Below are 15954 nucleotides of genomic sequence, written 5' to 3'. Positions count from 1 at the left end.
AGGTTGGGGATAAACTGTTCTCCATGTCCACTTAAGGTATAACAAGAGGTTATGGGCTTAGTTTGCAGCAAGAGAGATTTGGGTTAGTTATTAGGAAAATCTTTTTAACTACAAGGGGAGTTAAAATCTGGAATAGGCTTTCGAGGAAATCCCTGTCACTGGAGGTTTTTAAGAACAGGTTGGACAAACCCCTGTCAGGGATGGTCTAGATTTCTTTGGTCCTGACTCAGCACAGGGGGCTGGACTTGATGAATTGCAACCCTACAGTTCTATGATTCTATTTAACATTTTCCTGAAAATCAACATTTTCTGAAGACCACTTCTAGTCCTTATCTTTATTCCCTGACAGTTCAGAGGATCAACAGAGTCTTGCAGTTCCCTATTCAGATAAACTGAAAGAGTTTGCTGCTTGCTTTTAACTCAGAGCACATATACTTCAAATTCCCTCTAGTAGTCGAACCTCTTCGCATATCAGACACTGACACTGCCTCCATTTTCCCCCAGCCCTCCGTCAAACCAACTTCCACTATTGGTGACATTGAATTACCCCCCCACCCCCCGTTCTGAGGTCTTCTTTCTTAACCTGAAATAAGAGCTTCACTCAGAGCGAGAATCTCCCAGGAAACCCCTCCTGGTCCTCTCATTCCCTCTCGAGAGTTTGCTCCTACCCCTCACTGCTGCTAGGGAGAGTTCCTTTCCCACTCCTCTCTGACTCTGGGTCCCCCTACAGCCCTGTCCTCTTTCCCTGCGTGTCAGGCCCAGCTCTCTGACAGCTCCCCACATCTCTCTGAGCAGGGGAGCTCGGCTGCCTCCCTCTTTTAGGAAGTCCCATCCCTGAGCTACCATCGTGTCACCCAAATCTAAACTCATTGGCTGGGCTCAGAGGACAAGGCAGAGGTGGGGGCAGAGACCATCTCCCTCCAAAGACCAGCCCACCCTGTGCCATCCTGCTAATTTTCTCCTTGCATTTTTCATATCCTTATTATGGTCCTTTCTATCCGCTTCAGTTTGTTTGGATTCTAGCTGGTGTGAACTGTCCGTAGCTCCACTGGAGTGAATGAGCCAGCCTCCAGCTGGTGTGAATTGGCCATAGCTCTATAGGGAGTGAATGAACCAGATTCCCAGATAGGGTTAATGGCCCATAGCTTTGCTGTCCTCAGTAGGCCAGCCAATGAGTTTAGATCCCTGGCTGAGGACCTTTCACAAGACATATCTCAATTGCCCTGTTCTGAAATGGTGCTATTAACACCATCACTGCTGTGGGAAGAGGAGGTTAAAACTGCTAATATGCCCAGAGAACATTCATGCCCACGTCTGGAAGGTGGGATAGAAACACAGACAGGAAGATGGTGCTCACCTGTGACCATACAACAGCTGAAGTTTGAACTGATGAACTCTTGTTTCTTTGGGTTTGGCTGCCAGGACTCAGGATCCTCAGCTGAAGTTCTTGTCTCTTCTCACTCTGCAAAATCTGGATCTTGTCAGCAAAAAGACCTGCAACTACCTGAATGGACGAGCAGCTGCCGTGATCTGTGTTAGAACATGCTCTTCCCCCTCTATTTACAGTCTAGAGTTCACCTCATACTTGTATCCTTCTCCGTGGCAACCTGTGTCTCTCTTGATTCCACCTCCAAGGGGGCTGAGCCTGGGGAGTTATGCAGTGTTTTCTGTGCAGATGGTACAAACAAATATCCTGATGCAACCAACCTCCCATGCCCAGAGGACTCAGCTTTCTGCTCCCAGCCATAGGTGGTCATCGCTCTGCATGGCTGAACTGTATTGCAGCGCCCAAGGAGTGCATGGCCCTGCAGACATTGACTCTACTGAGAAGTCTTTACTCATGTCAGTTGTCCCATTGCCTTCAGTGGAAATATTCCATAAGTAACAATGGCCTAGTAGAGTCTAGGTGGCCTGATGGACACAATTGCAGATGTGTAGATTTTCAGTGCTTAAGTTCACTGACAGGTTCCCCCAAAGGTAGTTGTAGTAGTGAGAGGGAGCCTGGAGCATGGGGCCTGGTGCATGACCTAAGGCCTGAACCACAGTCAGCAAAGCCAGGCCATGCTAGGAGCCAAAGTCAGGCCCTGTCAGAGAGCAGACGCTTGCTTATGAGGTCACCCTCCGGTGCATCAACTTGGCAAAGGTGCGGCTGGCATTGCTAAAACACAGGCACTCCTAAGTACTCAGTACTGGGTGTTCATGTCAACACATTCCTGGGGATGGTGCAGGAACACACTGGCCCCGAGGAAGACAAGGATGGGAGGACAGAATAATGACTGGGAATGTTTTGTTCGAACTCGCAGGTACAAGGTGTAGGGTCAGTAACTACCCATGTCAGGACTGTGATACGTAACTTGTTTGTATGAATGCGAGGGGGCAGCAGATACTCCCACTGCTGACTGAGCTGGTTGATGTGTTTGTGTACCTGCAGCTCCTACGGGCACTAGGACCATGCTTCATTGGAAAGAACACGGGCTGAGCACCATTGCCACCGAACCGAGCCTGTGATCTTTCTGGGTAGGACCATCAAGGTCTGCTGAGCCGAGTGTCTGTGCAGGGCTGTGATAGGAAATGGAGTGAGCACACACACCAACTGACAACAGGAGTCATTTCTGTTTGGTTTTCCCTCCCAACATTTATTTTGATGAAAATGGATTTTTTATCATAAAAAATAAATAAAAGTGTGGTGGGGCATTGTTATGGTTTTTTCATTAAAAGAAAACACATTTTATATTTGTTTTTGTTTTCAAAAACTACAAAACAAGTTTAGGTGTTTTTTCTCCATCCCCTCATTTAGGTGGTTTGTTTTTTCCCATCCCCTCCTTTTCCAATGAAAAAAGAGTAAAAACACTAGAAATAGTCCATTAAAAAAATTCTTTCTTTCTTTCTTTCTTTCTTTCTTTCTTTCTTTCTTTCTTTCTTTCAGTTAAATGATTTTATTTTTACTTTAGAAATGACAAAGAAACCCTTTTTTTCTGCTTTTTTTTCTCTCCCCCACCCTTTTTTCCAGTGGAAAGGGAAAAAGAAAGAAGGAAAAGCAATCCTCTAAATAAAAACATACATAAAACAAATCAAAAACATTTTGTTTAATCAAGAATCAATATATTTTTCAAAAAAAGAAGGTTTAATTTGATTTTTTTTCCTATGGCAAATACAGAGCAATTTTGACAAGATCTAGATGGTGCCTTGAAGCTTGCATGGTTGTCAATTCATTTGTAGCCAAAACTCCCACCCTGGCATTCCCAGCAGGACAAGTTCAACTGGACATAAATGACCTGAACTCTAATAATGATGTCCTGTCCAAATGCAAGAAGAAGCACAACATTAAGAAGTATGCTGACACCCTTTAGGAAAATGCAGCCCATTTTTATTTAATATTTAGACTTTGGTAGCAGAGAAATATTAACATGTGACAGGAAGAATGCACAGAAACTTTCCTTTAAATTTAAGGATCCCTGATATAACATCATCCCATTCTATCACCTTGGCTTGAAAATGCTCAGAATTTAATGGCCTTGTCTTGCATGATGTTTCATTGTCTGAATTTCCAACCAGCACCAAGAAAAAGAATAGAAACTGATAAGTCTCAAAGCTAGAGCTCTTTGGAAAATGGTAAAGAAATTGTTGGTGAACATTTTGAAATAACTTTCATTCTGCAGCTTTGCAAGAAAAGTGATTTTCATGTATTTGAAACATCTTGACAATTTTTTGGAACACTTGGGGTTTTTTTCAGGGTTTTTTTTTTTTCCTTCTTTTTTCCCTCTCCTCCAAACCAACTTTTCTCCCCTCACTTTTGTCCTCTTTCCTTTTTGCCACAAAAATCAGGGGAAAGAGGGTGAAAAATGGGAAAGTGGAAGGAAAAGAAAAAAACAAGTACACATCTAAATAATGAAAAACTCCAAACTGAATAAATTTCATTTTGGGGTGTCGTCAATAAAATGGAAATATAATAAAAATATTTTTTCTATACAAATTTCAAAAACAGCTAAGCTTTCCATGAACAAAAATATTTGCATTTAAAAACTTCTACTGCTCTGCCAAAATGTGAGTACATGTCAGATATTCTCTGATGGATAGCTCAGTCATTTGAGCATTGCCCTGCTAAACCCAGAGTTATGAGTTCAATCCTTGAGGATGTCACTTAGGGATTGGGGCAAAAATTGGTCCTGCTAGTGATGGCAGCGGGCTGGACTTGATGACCCAACATCCCTTCCAGTTCTAGGAGATTGGTATATCTCCAATTATTACCTAGCATGTCATCATTTTTGCACATGTTGTTTCAACTGACCAGAAACAGAGGAGACTTGGTGAAATCTGGACCATGTTGAAATTAAGGGGAGATTTACTATTGACGTCAAAGGGTATAAGACTTCTCTGCATGGAGATAGACACCGATACCGAAATGTGATTTGGGTGCTTAATTCCCTTAGCTTCCTTCCTTTGCAAATCCCAGTCTTCCTTGTTGCCACACACTAAGGCTATCATAGATTTGGAAGTACTGGCCATTACTGGAGCTCAAGCGAATTTGTTCCATGAAGTGTCAAAAAGAGCAGAGTTAAGAAGATCTAAAGCCATGCAGAATTGGTCAGTGGTTTGTACAGATGGACACACATGCCCATTTGTGTGTGTACACACACCACTGAATGTAAACCTTCCGGTGTAGTCAATATAACCATTGCATTTAAGCATCACCGTACAGTTCAAAGTTTTTAATAAGTACAATCAAGTCCCAAAACTTTAGTATGGTCTTACTTCAACCTATCGCCATTAAGTCTCCAAAGCTTTGTTTTTGAGAATGCCCGCTGTGACTTGACTTGTTTTTTCTCCTAGTGTAATTGCATTGAGTGAAATAGCCTAATGAGTCTCTGGGGAGAAATCTTTCACATCATGATGAAGCACTAGTTTACCTTTTGGAGCAATGACAGTGGGCCAGATTTCCAGCTGGTTTATGCTGATGTAACACCCTCCGTGTCAATGGGCCAGATCCCCAGCTGGAGTAAACCAATGTATCTGCACTGGAGTCAGTAGACAACATGCTCCTCTGATGTAAACTGATGTAGCTCCACTGGAACAGTGGGCCTGATCCCCAGCTGGTGGAGTGGATCCATAGCTCCATTGGAGTCAATGGGCCAGACCCCCACTGATGCAAATTAGTGTGGCCCCATTAAAGTAAACAGAGCTATGGGTTTACTAGAACTGAAAGTCCAGCCCTATAGCGGCCCGGTTTCTTATCCCTTATTTCCTACAGCCATGTAGAGCTCTGTATATAGTATAGTGACCCCTTTCCCACCCAGAGCTTCTGCCAACATCTGGACACCGTTATGCAAAGTAGCTGCTCCTTTCTCATATCAGTCGTGCAGTACAGTACAGTTGCTAAGTTCTCATCTGTAACCCTTGCAGTCATGCAGCAGCATTTAGACAGCATAGCTGCCCTATCTCCTTCCTTCCCAGGCTGAGGCCGGCAGGTGTGGTGGACCAGGCACCGGAAAAATGAAATTGTTTCCTAGCTCTGCCACCAATCTGCTGTATGGCCTGGCAGGAAATGAGAGGAAGGGGATGTCCAGTGTTCTCCATCCTTGTGCTAGTGGGCTTGGGATCACAGACAGCACCCCTTTGGGGTGAAGCCCTAATTTTTAATCTCATGACTGTCTGTCACCATCTGAACCCCTCCCCTCTCCGAAGTCCACCGCAGGCTGTGACTTCTTTTGAAAATGTTTTTTTAATGGCACAAGGCAAGATTTTTGTGCACAACCTCCACAAAAATGCAGCCTTTTGGATAAACTAACTTCTCTTTATTTTAGCATGAATTTGCTATCAAGGTAGCGTCCTCTGACACAGAAAAACTTTGCAATGCAACTTGCCAAATTCAGAGGCCTGGTGTTTTATAGGAGTAGCAGGCTGGTAAGAAGCAAGGTTAGGAGAATGGCACCACTTTCTCTCTCACGCCCAAGAACTGGGGCCCCTATCCCTGCATTTGACTGGTAGCCAGCAATGGAATGCTGCTATTTTACTCTGTCGCCATGTTACCATGAACTGGAATGAAGCTACAGGGGGCCCTCACTCTTGACGGATGGAGACACAGGGGAAGCTATTTGCAGTGCATGCACAGCAATGCACTGAGATCCCCCAAAAATAGTGCCAGGTATTCCATGCTATCCTGACCCTGCCAATCAACCCTCTCAGATATATCCTGAGAAACAAGGAAGTCAATGCCGTGAGAAAAGCCCTCGGTGAATTTGTGGCTTTCTCAAGATTTCACACATCCCTAGCAAATTGTTTTAGGGTGAAAAGAAATGAGGATGATCTGAGATGATTTACTGAGTCATAGACACAGCATTCATACTGTGAAATCTCGGCCCACTTGACATCAGTGGTAAATCTCACCTTGACTTCAACAAGGGCTGGATTTCACCTGACCTCCCCTGTTTCAAGCCAGCATGTGAGACATTAATGACATACTGAGAATGTCTGACATCCTCTAACATTTTGGCAGATCAGGTATTGGTGCAATATTTTTTGTTCATGGAAATCTCAGCTGTTTGTTGAAATTTTTATAGAAAATATATATTTTTATTATGTTTCCATTCGATTTGATGAAACCCCAAAATCAAAGTTTTTTTGGAGTTTTTTTGTTTTTAATTTTCTCAGTTTTTATTCTCCCCCTTACTTTTCTATTCTTTTCTCCATTTTCACCCCTTGTCTTCTGATTTTTTTGTCAAAATGGAAAGAGGACATAAGGGGGACAAGTAGAGTTGGGAGGAAGAGAGGAAAAAAAGGTAGAAAAACAAGCAACACCCCAGCTGAGACATAGAATCACAGAACTGGAAAGGAACTCATGAGGTCATCTAGTCTAATCCCCTGTTCAAAGCACGACCAATCCTCAGACCCCTAAATGCTTCTCCAAGGATTGAACTCATAACCCTGGGTTTAGCAAGCCAATGCTCAAACCACTGAGCTAATTTGCTAGCAGTCAGCAGCTGTAACACATGCATGAATGACTTTGTTGCCCTGGATTAGTGCACAACTCTCACTATTTCACTTGTACTATGAACTAATGGATCAGAGCACGAGATAGGATATTTCTGAAGTTACTGGGATGCTGTGCTATCTGTGGAATGTAAATATGTTTCCCCATGAAGGCCCCTCGGTCACTTTTTGGAACTATACCATCAGCATTTTCTTATTTTAAGACAGAAAATTTAAAGCAAAAAGAGATCTGATAAACCTCAAGCAATTCCCAACTGACTTATAGCCCCTTCTCTCCCCATCACACAAGCAGTGAGTCCAGACATACCATAAGCTTCATAGGATTCTTGTGCCTCCCCATGTCCATAATCATAATATTCTGTGTCCCTTGTACCTGACTCTAAACAGGAGCTGCTCCCAGCATCAGGAAGGGAATGAGGAGGGGAAGGCATATGGCCCACATCAGTGGATATGGGATGAAGGGAGAAGGGGAGGATTATACACAGCATTTACTTTTGTCTCTCCAATGAGCTGATCTCAGTGCTTTTAACAAACCAACCTTTTTCTGGCCAATTTCATCGCACGTGCAGAGTTTTCAATGACCATTTCAACCCTCTCTCCGACTTTTAGCAGCTAACACACAGCAGGACTTTGTGCTGAATTGGCCTACATGTATACCTTATCACATTCCCGACTTCTTTTGAACCACTCACATGTGGTATTGGCACAATAAAGATCAGTATGTCAGCAACCCTGTGGCCTCAGTTGTTGGGGTTGGAACCTATAAGATTCATGAATAAGGTTCAAGGGGAGGTAAAAAACAGATGTCATGAAGCATGTAAGGTGGTACTTAAGTTGCTTGTTTCACCCCATAAATATGGAGGTACCAGCACTTCATTCTTTGTACTGGCTTAAGGGATGACTCCGTTGAATATGCCGGTGCCTTGTCATGAGCATACAGGCAGTGTACCTAGACAGTGTTTGGAATGCTGATAAAGTGCTTTGTAGATAATCATGGAATCATAGAATATCAGGGTTGGAAGGGACCTCAGGAGGTCATCTAGTCCAACCCCCTGCTCAAAGCAGGACCAATCCCCAATTAAATCATCCCAGCCAGGGCTTTGTCAAACCTGACCTTAAAAAACTCTAAGGAAGAAGATTCCACCACCTCACTAGGTAACCCATTCCAGTGCTTCACCACCCTCCTACTGAAAAAGTTTTTTCCTAATATCCAACCTAAACCTCCCCCACTGCAACTTGAGACCATTACTCCTTGTTCTGTCATCTTCTACCACTGAGAACAGTTTAGATCCATCCTCTTTGGAACCCCCTTTCAGGTAGTTGAAAGTAGCTATTAAATCCCCCCTCAGTCTTCTCTTCTGTAGACTAAACAATCCTGGTTCCCTCAGCCTCTCCTCATAAGTCATGTGCTCCAGCCCCCTAAACATTTTTGTTGCCCTCCGCTGGACTCTTTCCAATTTTTCCACATCCTTCTTGTAGTGTGGGGACCAAAACTGGACACAGTACTCCAGATGAGGCCTCACCAATGTCGAATAGAGGGGAATGATCACATCCCTCGATCCACTGGCAATGCCCCTAATTATACAGCTGAAAATGCTGTTGCCTTCTTGGCAACAAGGGCACACTGTTGACTCATATCCAGCTTCTCGTCCACTCTAACCCCTAGGTCCTTTTCTGCAGAACTGCTGCCTAGCCATTCGGTCCCTCGTCTGTAGCAGTGAATGGGATTCTTCTGTCCTAAGTGCAGGACTCTGCACTTGTCCTTGTTGAACCTCATCAGATTTCATTTAGCCCAATCCTCTAATTTGTCTTGGTCCCTCAGTATCCTATCCCTACCCTCCAATGTATCTACAACTCTTTCTAGTTTAGTGTCATCTGCAACCTTGCTGAGGGTGCAGTCCACGCGATCCTCTAGATCATTAATGAAGATATTGAACAAAACCGGCCCCAGCTGCCAACTAGACATGGAGCCATTGATCACTACCCATTGAGCCCAATGATCTAGCCAACTTTCTATCCAGCTTATAGTCCAATCATCCAGCCCATTCTTCTTTAGCTTGCTGGTAAGAATACTGGGGGAGACCATATCAAAAGCTTTGCTAAAGTCAAGGAATAACACATCCACTGCTTTCCTCTCATCCACAGACCCAGTTATCTCATCACAGAAGACAATTAGGTTAGTCAGGCATGACTTGCTCTTGGTGAATCCATGCTGACTGTTCCTGATCAGTTTCCTCTCCTCTAAATACTTCAAAATTGATTCCTTGAGGACCTGCTCCATGACTTTTTCCAGGGACTAAGGTGAGGCTGATTGGCCTGTAGTTCCCTGGATCCTCCTTCTTCCCTTTTTTAAAGATGGGCACTACATTAGCCTTTTTCCAGTCATCCGGGGTCTCTCCTGATCGCCATGAGTTTTCAAAGATAATGGCCAATGGCTCTGCAATCACATCCGCCAGCACACTCATCCATAAGGAGACAGGATAATGAATGACAAGTTATTAAGTCCAAATGGGTCTAACTAGCTAAACAATAGAGCAACCAGATGGCTTGATTCTCTGGATTGACTGGAATGAACAGAGTGAGGAGATGTCTACTCTACAGCAGCAAAGGTGCAGTGCTGCAGCTACACCTCTTGTAGTACTGTAGTTTAAAGGATTCCTATGTCAACATAATGTTTTTTTTCCATGGATGCAAGTAATCTTCCTCTCTGACAGATGGTACCTAAGTCAACGAAAGAATCCTTCCATCAGTAAAGCTGTGTCTACACCAGGGGTTAGCTCTAACCAATTGTGTCACACAGAGTGTACATTTTTTCACAGCTCTGACTGACAAAGCTAGGTCAACTTAAGTTTTTAGGTGTAGAACAGGCCTTAGGCAGAAGGAAGACAACATACCTGACATATATCCGACAAAGTGGGTATTCACCCACGAAAGCTCATGCTCCAATACGTCTGTTAGTCTATAAGGTGCCATAGGACTCTTTGCTGCTCATACCTGGGTACTGTAACAGACTCGACTGAGCAACATGGGAATTAGCCCATGGCTTTTAAAAAAAAAATTCTTGATAGAGGAGAGACAGACTTTCAGAGACAAACTGAGACCAGGCTGTAATTGGGACCTGCTAGGCCTACCCCAAATAGGAGCCCCAGGGTTGGAAAGTGGTTGAAACTTGAAAAAATGTCACAATCAGCACATAAAACAATACGTATTGATTTTTTAAAAGGTACAAAAGGGAAATGAAAAGTTTATCTTTTAACCAGCTACAAATCCATGAGAGCACCTTCCCTCTTATCCCATGGCAATATACAGTCGCAGATTACATTCTCACTTCACAATCCAGCAATCCACCTCCACCTTATCCATCCCACATACACAGCATATTCTCTCACACTGTGAGAGAAGGAGTCCCTTGCTCTTTCATCAAAGACCAGAAGGATGGGTGCAAATTAGGCCATAAGGCTTCCAAGTAGGGGTTCTCAAAGGAGCATAGAAAGGTTAGGTGCCCAACTCCCTTTGACATTCAAAGGCTGTTGGGTGCCTAACTCCCTTAGATTCCTTTAAAAATCACAGACAATATCAACAAAAAGATTTAAACTTTCTTCATGTGGCAAATTAGGGGTCTTCCGTACCTGGGTTTGGAGTTTGAGGTCCAGAGATCAAACTGACCTGGGAGCTTTAGCCAAGATTTTTTTAATTTAGAATCATTTAATTTTCTTATTATTATAAAATAGAATTGACATTGGTTCCTTTTTCTCTATTATTCAAGCAGATCTTCTCATCTAATACATTAGATGAACAGAGATTTCGATTGAGATTGGAAGTTCTCTCTGAATTCATTTCCTTTGAAATAAGACATTCCCTTTTTTCTATTGCTTTGTCTTTGGGTCAACAGCTCTCCTGTCTCCCTTATTTTCCCTTTGGAATCAGTTGTTTTCCATGACTTCCGCTTTGAGGTTAGTAATAAGACTGTCTTTGTACCATTTGTTTTCCTTTCTAAAAATAAATATTAACAGTCCTCTATGAAATATTTTCAAATTCCCACCAGCAGACATATCAAGGGAGATTACATCATCTCATATGAAGGAGAAATTTCCAAACAGGAGAGACATTAATTTCTGTGAAAGGGAAAAAACAATGAAATACCCCAAGGAACACTGTAGGATCCAGACATCCAGGTAGGAACCCATAGCTCAGTTTGCTGAGATAATTGAAGACTATCAATATTAGAATAGAATGGAAAATGGAGTGAAAAGACTATAATCTTATTTCAAAAGATCTGAAGGAAGAAGTAGGGGTAGGGTGAAGCTGGCAACAGATCACTAATGTAAAAGGTAAAGCAGCACAGTTAAAATGCAAAAATCTGATTTAGAAAAGAAAAAAACCTGCTCAGACATCCACCATGTCAGAAAGATTATGATTGCTTTTTCAATCCAGGGAGAAGGTAAATGAAGGTAGATGGTGTGACATTGCACCCCATATTCTTCATAGTGATATTATTATGATGTGTTTATAACATAATTATGATGCATTTTGTGCAAGACGGGTCCTTTAGGGTGTGACTGAAAAAGTTTAACATTTGCTGAATATGATTGTCCCATTCGTATGCATTATCATTTTTGCATCCGAAGTTATGAATATTGACTATGTATCTATATTTCAAATGTATTTAGATCTGGGTAATGCCCACTAGGCAAGATGCTTTCAGTCTAAATAGGTGTTTTGGAAGGGCCTATTCAGGGTAATGAGCCATTAGGGAAAAAATAGGCCTTAGGAGAAGCTTATCTCCCACCTGATGAGCCTTCCTGACAATGCTCCAGACTGTCTCCAAGGGCAGGTGCAGCTGACCAGGTCACATGACTCTGTACTCCGTCTTGGGATATTGGTGTTTTTTCATAAACTGCTCTGGGAACCAAGTTTTGAAACAAAGGGTTCCTGTCCTATCTTAAAGCTATATAAGGCAGGGAGTGACATCATCTGTTGTTATTCACTCCCCACACAAGAGGACTCCTGAAAAGATCTGAGGAACAACGGCTGAACTGGGGGAAGTGCTGGATCCAGGCTAAAGGATTTCCAGCCTGTGTATGGAAACTGGAGAAACCCAAGATACAAAGCAAATGCAGGTTCTGCCTTGAGAATCTGCCATACTGCTGGTATCATAAGTCAGGGTGAGAAACTGCTGATTGATAGTCAATCTAACTAGTGTGTTAAGCTTAGGTTGCATTTTTGTTTATTTCCTAGGTAATATCCTTTGATCTATTTTCTATCCCTCTAATCACTTAAAATTTATCTTTTGTACTTAATAAACTTGTTTATATTTGAACCTAAATGAGTGTGCTTTTCAGTGCAGTATCAGAGGGGTAGCCGTGTTAGTCTGGATCTGTATTATTTCAGTGAAATGTCTGGGGAAAAATCTCAGCTTGGTTACCCCAAGTATGTCTATTACTCTCCACTTTCAGGAAGAGGTGACCTGGGTGATAAATTCATACCAGTCGGTGTTTTGATACAACTCTGGGGTCGTAGGCTGGGAAGCTGGTGGATATCTTGACTGTAGCTTCTCTATTGTTGGTTCATGCAGTGTCTGGCGGAACCTGCATGTAACCGAAGCTGGGTGTGTCCCTACCTGTGTGAATGCAGGAGGAAGTGTAGGACTGGGATCAGGTCTTCATCTTGCACAGTGTGAAAGGGGGGCCCAGACTGATGAGTCAGAAAGGAGACATTCTCGTACTATTCTTTTGTCTTTTCGGTCAACAGTGCTCCTATCTCTGTTATTTTCCCTTTTGAATTAGTTGTTTTCCATCACTTCCCCTTTGAGGTTAGTAATAAGACTGTTCTTGTACCATTGTTTTTCCTTTCTAAAAACAAATATTAACTGTCCTCTATGCAATAATTTCAAATTCCCACCAGCAGACATATCAAGGGAGATTGCATCATCTCACATGAAGGCGAAATTACAAACCAGGAGAGGCATACATTTCTGTGAAAGGGAATAAAACCTCAATATATCAAGAAGCACTTTAGGATCCAGACATCCAGGTAGAAACCCAATGCTCAGTTTACTGCAATAATTGAAAAATATCAATAGTAGAAGAGAATGGAATATAGAGTTCAAAGTCTATAAGCTCATCTCAGGAAATCTGAAGGAAGGGTTAGAGTTAGGGGGCAGCTGGCAATAGATTTTCAGTGAGAGAAGTATAGCAGCTCAAATAAAATGAAATAATCTGATTAAAAAAATTAAAATACCTGCTCAGATATCCACAATGTCAGAAAGAGTGTGATTGCTTGTTCAATCCAGTGGGAAAGTAAAATAACATTGATGGGTTATAGAAAAACATGCCTAAAAAAGATCAATGAGTGACTTTCAGATTTAGAACATAAAAACAGCCATATTTGGTCAGATTGAAGATCCATCTTTCCCAGGTTCCTATTTTCTTACAGTTGCCAATGCCAGATCCCCCAGAGGGAATCATCACAACAGGGAATCATCCAGTGATCCATCCCCTGTTGCCCATTCCCAGCCCCTGGCAAACAGAGGTTAGGGACGCCATCCCTGCTCATCCTGGCTAACAGCCACTGATGGACCTATTCTCCATGAACTTATCCAGTTTATTGGCTCCTTGTGTGTGTATTTTATTTTTCACCACAAGACTCTGATTCTTTTTCTCAAATGTGAGTTTTATTGCTCGTAAACATTTTGAAACAGAAAACTTGTCGTGTGTGTGTGTGTGTGTGCGCGTTTTACTGGGTTTCCATTTTTTGTCATACATTTATGTTGCACCAGTGTCAATGTAGCATTGCCACTCCCAGTGTAGACATAGTTTATATGGGTGAATGGTAAATTAGTTGATGAAGAGATCAGAAGATAGGCTTTCTCAAGGAAAGCGTAGGGGAAAAGCAAGGAAGAGAGTATTCTTCACGCTATTCTTTTTGAAGATTTCCACCCCATTTCAGGTTTATGTCCCGCCCTCTGTTCCCATTTTCAGTCATGTACTGGTTGGCGTTTTAGGCGATTTTGAAAGAAAAAAAAATGTTTGGATGGGAATGTTGTGTGCTTGTGTTTTGACACATTTGGCTGACTTTTTTAGAAAAAGTAACAGTTAATTTGAATGAATAGAAAGAGAGAGTTAAAAGGTGTTTAATAAAAGAAAGACTGCTTAGGTTTAGTAAGGAGAGAGGTTGATTATTAAAGAGAAGAAAGATTTTTATTTAGCTTTATAAAGGAGAGAGGGCTTTAAACACAAAAGTTTGCAAGAAAGGTTATTATACAGTAGAAAAATTTTAAAATATAAAGCTAGTTTTAGAGAGGAGCGTTTAGAAAGACTTATTTAGAAATAAAAGAGGAAAATATAATTATAAAAAAGAATTAGGTTGAAAGAAAGCACATGAGAGAAAAAATAGAATTTTTAAAATTAGCTAGAGAGCCTTTGTTCAGTGACAAAAGACTGTGTGAAGGAGGTAAAGTATAGAAAACTAAGAGAAAAAGATCCTTTTTTGTTGGTGAGCAAAACATAGGAGAGTTTGAAAGTGTAAAGTATAGAAAACAGAAAGAGATAGAGAGATCCATTTTTGTTAGACTAACACTGGTTATTTTTTAGTGAGGACAATCTGAAGCTGTAGCAAAAGCAGTTACCAAAAGCAGCTTTTTTAAGAGATAAGAAGACTGTTAGAAAAGCATAACGTAATATGAACCCCTAGGCTTGCTTTTAAAAGATTTTCCCAAAGTAAAACTTTTGTAAAGAAATTATACAAAGCACAGGTTATCTTAATAGAGTTCACCTTTTTTGACAGAGATAAGAATTTTGTTTTCTCCAGATTTGTAAAGGGTGAACATTATTTGCAATGCAAATGAGTAAGACAAATATTTCCCCTATTTTGTAAACCAGTGGATGAGAGAGAAGAAGGTTTTTCTTTTTCAATTTTTCTCACTTTTTAAAGGCATTAGTTTTGCCTAAAGTTTTAGATTTATACAAAGCACACAGAGACTGATTTTTACCATATATAAGAAATTTTGTTTTCCTTAGCTATGTAAAGGCTGAATATTATTTAAAATATAACAAATTATTTGTATTAGAAATAATCCTATGTAAAATAAAATTTAAAAAAAGACATATATTTGCTTTCATATTACTGTAATTAAATGCAGGTCACACTAACCCAACTTTAGATTTATTAAAAACACCCAAGAAAACCAGCTTATGTCAAAAACTTAACTCAGAGATAAGGAGTCTGTTTTTCCCACCACAAAAATACACATATTTTTCTTTTTTAATTGTAAACCACGGACAAACAAACTTGCTTTAGGAATGTCATATTCAAGAACTGCATAAAGTAGTGAGAGAAACATCCTTCCTTTTTATGTGAAGAAGCCATTGCTTTGTGACAGCATGAAGCTTGGTTTACAAAAGCGATACAAATGCTTTCCCCCTATGTTTTTGCTAACATTGGTAATTTTTTAGTAACGGCAATTTGAAGTTGCAGCTAAAACGCAGTTACCAAAAGCAGTTTTTGTTACAGCTAAGAAGACGGCTTCTCTCCCACACAACACCAACCCTCCCAATTTTTAACTTTTGAAGAAATACAAGTGACAGTTATATTAATCTTTCATTTACTTAGGGATTTTGGTTGCAATTTTTTTGTTGCATTATCAAAAGTTAGATCAAATTTTTGCAGTCCACGTGCTGAGACACAGGTAACAAATCTTGTGTTTGTTTTGGGTTTTTAAATTTTATTAAAATGTTACATCACAGGCTGGAGCTGTTGCTCTCTCTACATTTTAAAAACACATAAGACTAATTAGAGTAGCCAGGGACCCAATCACGGTTGCTGTGTAAAATACAAAAGACTTGTATAGTTCTTTTACATATTAATTTGATTCAGGAAACAAAGGTGTAGGGTTTAAAACCCGCAGCGGTATGCTTTTTAAAGTCTGTCCTAAAGAGATACCTTTTCTAACTTATTAACAATGTAAAA

The sequence above is a fragment of the Mauremys mutica genome, chromosome 13, assembly GCF_020497125.1.
Source record: "Mauremys mutica isolate MM-2020 ecotype Southern chromosome 13, ASM2049712v1, whole genome shotgun sequence".
Lineage (NCBI taxonomy): Eukaryota > Metazoa > Chordata > Testudines > Geoemydidae > Mauremys > Mauremys mutica.
Note: the sequence above shows the minus strand (reverse complement) of the source record.